The sequence below is a fragment of the Periophthalmus magnuspinnatus genome, chromosome 22 (genome assembly GCF_009829125.3).
Source record: "Periophthalmus magnuspinnatus isolate fPerMag1 chromosome 22, fPerMag1.2.pri, whole genome shotgun sequence".
Taxonomy (NCBI): domain Eukaryota; kingdom Metazoa; phylum Chordata; class Actinopteri; order Gobiiformes; family Gobiidae; genus Periophthalmus; species Periophthalmus magnuspinnatus.
Genome location: NC_047147.1, coordinates 17,365,748 through 17,372,614, shown reverse-complemented (window position 1 = coordinate 17,372,614; position 6,867 = coordinate 17,365,748).

The following is a 6,867-nucleotide window of genomic DNA, read 5'->3' as shown; positions in this document are numbered from 1 at the left end:
ATAAACAATTATATAAATATAATACATCTAGGACTTTATTTTACTCTGCACGCTTAACTTGTATACTAAAGACATTTCCTATGCTCTGGGGTGCAATCTCGTCCCCGCAGCTGGCCACATGTTCCGGGCTGGCTCAGGCAGACTGCACTTGACTGGATCGCCCGTGCGGCAGCTACAAAAACTCTCCCTCCAATCCAATAAAAGTAGATGCAGTGTTTCCGCTCGCCGCAGATCCTCCACTCTCCGTGTGAAATTGATTCCCGGTGTGTGGAGAATTCCCGGCCCCGTTGGCATTGTGCAGCCCGGGTTTTACGCTGCCCTTGGACGCCAGAAGAGCCCCCCCTCCCCCTGCCCCCTCCCTCTCTCCGCACACACGCACTAAACCAATCTCCACCTCGCCTTCTTTTGTTTCGCTCCAAAGCACTTATCTCATACATTCAGTTCAGGGACAGCTTTGCGGCTACAACAATGAAATATCAATGCCCAGAAAGTTTCTTCACGCCTTGTACTAATTTATACTTGGACACTCGCGAGCAGTCCAAAACAGGCCGGGAAAGTAAACTTCAGTTGCCTAGTTTTCACAGTGTTTATGTAGGCCTACTTCTACTTCTGCTTGGAGCTTTGAAGACTCCACAATAGGGCTTTAATTATCTCCAAACAAACAGTTGCATGAGTCGCCACCAGGAAGGTCAAGTTATGTGTCCCGATTAGAGTTTTTCAAGGTATTTTTCATCAACAAATACTCCAATAATGAAAAAAGTGGTTTTATGGTTGAATATTTGCCTGCCGAAATGTTACACAGTGGAGCTTTAATGAGACCTTTTTAAAAACCTTTATCTTATTCTTTCCATTTGATTTCAACCATGTGCGGCAAAACTCCTCCTCTGTCTACCGCAGCAGCAGAACCATCAACCTCCTCAGCCTCTCCATCTTCCCGTCCTTACCATCATTATAGGCCTATGAAAGACATTTTGTAATTCTGTCATAGTCTCTCTCCACCACACGGCATATCCATTTACAAAGTATTCCTTACTCCACACTCATTTGTCTCTGTCTCTGCGGTATAGCGTGATTGGATATCTGCGCTTTGGTGCAACAACTGAAAAAAAACAAAAACAAAAACAAGCCAGTGTTCATTAAAAATCTTTGCAGGTCTAGTTAGTAGAACACGAGGAGAAAAGTTTGAGATTAGAAATGCCTGTTGACTGCAAATACAGAAACTGAAAAATTTTAGATTGGAAATGGCACACAGAGACGTTTTATTATTCCACCTCTAATCGTCCTCCAGCTAAATAAGCTTCTAATGAGACTGACTTCAATTACCGGCAACTATCAGTCAGCTCATCCCAAGACACATAATCTCCAGTGTTTTATACAAGATTTGGTTTAAAAAAAAAAAAAAAAAAAAAAGAAAGAAAAAGAAAGAAAGAAAGAAAGACATGATGAAATGAAATATTGAAAAAAACATTCTTATTAATTAAACAACAAGATGCCTTTCATGCATGTTGCTTAGTCACCTCTGTAGTGCTTGTAACAGTCCTATTAGAAATACATTTGCTTTGTGGTTGGTCTTAATAGAACTATAGGACATGTCAAGGAGACTGGTGCCCTTGGTGACTCCTTGCAAGTGCACTATGATGATCAAAAAGTCACCATGGGAATTAATGACCTTGAACTTCACTGCCACAATATTTCTCTGTTTTCTGGCTTTTGTGGGGTTTTTTTTTCTAAAATAAAACAAATGAATTACAAGAAGTGTGAGATTGACAGTTGGATCGGTGCAGTGTCTGCGGTGATGGGACTGTTGTGGTGAAGAAGGAGCTGAGTTGAAAGGCAAAGCTCTCGATTTACCGGTCAATCTACGTTCCCACTTTCACCTATGGTCATGACCTTTGGGTCATAACCAAAAGGACAAGATCATGGATACAAGTGGTCAAAGTGATATTCTCCACAGGGTAGCTCGGCGCTCACTTACAGATAGGTTGAGGAGCCGCTGCTTCCCCACATGGAGAGTAGATAGTTTGGGTGACTCGAGCATCTGTTCCAGATGGATGCCTCCCTGGGGAGGTGTTTCGGGCATGTCCCATGAGAGAAGGCTCCAGGAAAGACACAGGACATGCTGGAGGGACTATGTCTCTTGGGTGGCCTGGGAATGCCTCGGGATCCCCCTGGAAGAGCTGGAGGAAATGTGTGTGAAAAGGGAATTCTGGGCATCCCTACTCAGATTGCTGCCTCTACCATCTAGCCCATGATAAGGTGGAAAAAATGGATGGATGGACTTTTTAAAATACATTTGACCGTTTTTGCCTTAGATATTTTTCTGCTGGTAGCAGTGCACTTACACATTCTTGCAACCCTACTCCTATATTGGCATGACCTTTTCGTTGTCCCTCTTACACTACACCTAAGCACACACATGCACACTCTCCCTGTAACGTCGATACTCGTTGCACTCTGCTATTGGATTAGTCTGTGCTGATCGCGCTGCCCGAGTCCTCTGGTAAATAAAACATTCAATGACCACACTGCACTTTCAGAAATAGAAATAATACTTCATGCTACACTTTGCTTGGCCTTGTTCTGTTATGTTCTGACTTTTTGCACATGCTTCTCACACACATCTCCAAGATATATTTGTTGCTACATTTACCCCCTACATGCCCATATAAGCAATTAGTCTCTTATAGAATCAATAATTTGGGCTTGAGCATGAAAATGTCATCAGAAGCATTGGAGGTGTCTCTGTCTGAAGGTCACTGTGGTCCCGGATGTAGTAAACAGTGAATAGGTGGGTACACATGATTGAACGTTGGCTGGCGAGATCATAACTCAGCGAAATGGAAATGCACTGCACCTTGTACATAAGGGGGCACTTAACATTTGACCTTGCCCCATAGAAGGATCAATAGACCCCGATCTCATTCCCCAAGTGCTTCATTTTGGAGAGAAAAACTAAGTGTCTGACCCCAAGGGAAGTTTGTGTATGTGTATGTGGTAAACTGGCAAAAGGCAGGGCAAATAATGAACAAATCTGAGGAAAATACACACCAGATGTATCAATTTGAATATATCTCAATAAAATTGTATTTATTTTTCGGTGGCCTTGCATGGAAAACATTTCCACTTACTCCTAATTTCTTATTTATTTCCTTTTTTTTTTTTTTTTTTTTTTTTTTACCAGTCCTAATGACAATACGTGACATTTAATACTGGTTTTACGTTTTCTGGAGGAAGTTATGGCACCTGCTTGTCTCCATGGAGAATTATTTGCTTTGCCTGGAATGATCCACATATATGGTATTAAACCTATCATTAAATCTATTTTCATGGTGAGAACAGTCAGGTTAGCTTAGATCTGTGGAGAGGCGATCCCACATGAAGGTATTTTTTGTGCAATAAAAACAAATAAATGGAAGATAAATGTGTCAAATGCCATATTATGGAGTAAAGTCAAAGCCACAGACAAGCAGGAAAAGTTACATAATGCGCCTTTAAAGTGTAAATACGCTGACATGCATTATTTAACTCATTTGTACTACTTTTTATTATTAGATGCAGGGATATAAAAATATTTACTGAAACATAAAAACTATCATCATATTTTTGCACTATTTTTACCACTCATCTTAAATTGCAATTGAAGTGTATAAAGCGATTTTGTAGGCCAACTTCCTGTTGCATTTTGGCTGTGATCTGTGGAGGGCTCATGAGGAAATAGTCAAATCCCTCTTGCTCCTCTCATGCAACCTCCCTCTCTTCCTCCCTCCTTCCCTCTCTCCCTCCGGCCTCTTCTCTGCAGTCAGGGTGATGAATGAGAGGCTAACTGAACAGGAAGACCAGACAGAGCTAGCCTGGACTTGGGGACTATGGGTAATCTGTACTATGATGGCATCTTATAGGCTCTGTCTCAAGACTTATGTAGGATAAATTACAGAAAACAATGGTCTTTGTGGTAGTTTGGTTGTAAGATAATCCCTGAATATGGTTTTGTTGGTTGATTGATATTTGGAGGTGAGGAGGAGGAGATGGAGAGGCTGGGGTGTTAGATGGTTTTGCTGCTGTGATGGAGAGGGCTGTAGGTTATGAAGAACAGAAGGCTGCACTATGTAACTTTAAACCTTCTGTAAACTAAATCTTGTTGTTGTGTTATGTGTTTTATTGCTCAATACTAAAAGAGCAGGGTTGCCTATCCACAGATCTCCTTGTCACCATGGAGATAAATTGATTTACTATGGAACATTCCAAGCAGGTAGCAGACCTTAGAAAAATGGCAAAATTTAAAAGGTCAACGTTGTCAACAGAGCATTTAATGTTAGATTCCCTCATTTATGTCTGGTTTTATTCACACTACATTGCACACACAGCTGATGTTGTGCCCATGAGCAAGACACTTCACTCTCCTTGCCTCTGGTGGCTGTAAATTGTTTTACTGTATAAATATTCCTTGGTGTTTAGCATTTTTCGAGTGTCCACGAGAATTGGAAATCGCATCTCAAACGCGCCCATTCATCATAGTCGACGAGGTTGTCAAAAAGAAGAGGATAACTCGATTGGAAGCCAGGGGTTTACTGCTCCAACACTCATTCTCAATCAAAGACAGTATCACTGGTGAGGCGTTAGCATGTGGAGCTATTAGCATGCATTATTACATCATTAAATCCAGTTTACAAGGCTGTGCCCATTTCCCCTCTGTAACATCAGGCAATCGTTTTAATTTACAGCTTTGGTTACCGCGGTGATTGTGTTGTGTTGTATAAACAGCCCCGGTGTTGTCCTAATCCTCCCACTTCTCATCAGCTCTCTTCTCATTCCAGGCCTCTTGGGTCAGCTCTGCCTCTCAGCCCATTCAACTGTGATCTATGTGCGGCCCGCTGACACTGGGAATCCAAGCTTTAAATGGATATCGACAAAACAGTACCCGTTAAAGGGTTTGGGAATTGTTCGCCAAGGCACGCACATCCTCGATAGATAAATGATCAATGGAGCATGCAGCTGAACATTGGGTCAAACATTATCAAACTAGGTGTTCTACTATGTCTTCTACCACAAGTAATGGACACGATGTGCAGGTACACTGAGTTTCACACATAGATTGAAGGGAACATATTATGTAAAGTTCCCTTTGCCAGACCAGCCAATCCCTTCTACATTCTGTTCAAATCCAGAAAGGTTTGGAATCGGACCACAGAGCGTGACAAACCTCCGTCCTAACGTGGGATGGTCCAACCTCAGCCGCTAATTTGTTGCATGTGTCTCTCAAATGCAGAAGACATCTCCTCTAGAAAATTCTTGTATCATTCAAAACAAAATATATGACTTTTTTACCTGAGATAAATTTGGTTTGATTTGATTCATGTTTTGTACATGTAAACCACCATGTTTGTTTTGACACAAAGGGACCATGTGTTTCTCTGATTGGTTAATCTGTCTGTCTGTCACCCCCAACTCAAATCAAGGAGACAGGATATGGTTCCAGACTCACGTCTTTGTAAAGTTTTGTCAAAGCGTGTGGTTCTGGCAGGACGTGTAAGTGTTCTCTCTTACACAGGTCGCTTGCACAGAGTTGTATTTTGATTGTTGTGTATAGGTTTGCATTCGAGTGCTCAGAAAATTGTCGTTTTCACCTACCAGCTCATACATGCAGGGCTCTAAAATGTCATGTAGCCACTTTTCAACAAACAAGTAACTGAAAATGTACAGCTTGTTACAGTTTTTTGTTACTTTTTTCTATTTTTTAATAGGAAGTCAATTGGCTTATTTCATCCATTTTAGACCAATATTGCTGTTTACAATGAATAAAATGTCATACTATATAGGGCTCAGAGGAGGTAACCTGCAGGTGCTGGTGCTCTGCTTTGTCAATGCCTTATTTTACAGTAGTTAATCAGCATTGACTTAACTGTCTGGTACTTAAAGGGTTAATGGGGCAGGCTGTTTGACCCTGATGACCCGCATTGAACCAATACATTGACTAATTGGAGGTTGTTAATACTATAATGGGCCAAGTTAAATCATGACAGTCTTGCAGAGGCTTAGTAGTAGGATACAGGAGTTGAATTGTACAGTGTTTGAAAAAGTTTAGATGTTCTCAAAATACGCTTAAATGTGGCGGTAGGATGCTGCTGCTCCTAATAAGTCACGACCAGAAGTAGTCAAGGCAAATTTATTTATATTGCACGTTTAAATACAACTTAAGCTGCCCAAAGTTATTTAAATATACAGATAATACAACGAATATGCAAAGAACAATAAAACAATAAAACACCAATAAAACATCATAATATCGTGTCTAGCCCCAATTACACATCAGATCTGTGGAAAGGTGATCCCCCACTCACAGTAAGAATGCATGTTTTTAAGGTATTTTTGAGAAATAAAAACACCTGTAGTTGAATAAATGCAAACATACATTAGTTAAATGCTATACTGTGAAACATTCCAGGCAAGGCAATGTCATCTCAATGGAGACAAGTAGGTGGCAGACCCCCCACTAGAAATGTTACATAGGGCACCTTTAAATTAAAACTTCCTTCTTGACCTAAAGTGTCTACAACAGTATAAAGGACAGCTCTATTCAGTTTTTAATCTAGATTTCTAGTTGTTTATACTCATAATTGTGTACACCAAAAATACATGTTTTACTGAGTCATATGAAGTGTATTTCCTCAGTTTACAGTTCATGTGTGCAAACATAACACTGCATATAGGCTGCTTCATATTAGGCTACATTCATTTAATTCAAATAGAGCACAGAAAACCTAAGATAAAACCCTAATAAGCAGTAATAGTAATGATTCTTATACTAAATCAAAATAATGAGTCAAAATGCACCTGCCCAACAATAAAAAAAAGTTTGGTGAATTTTTC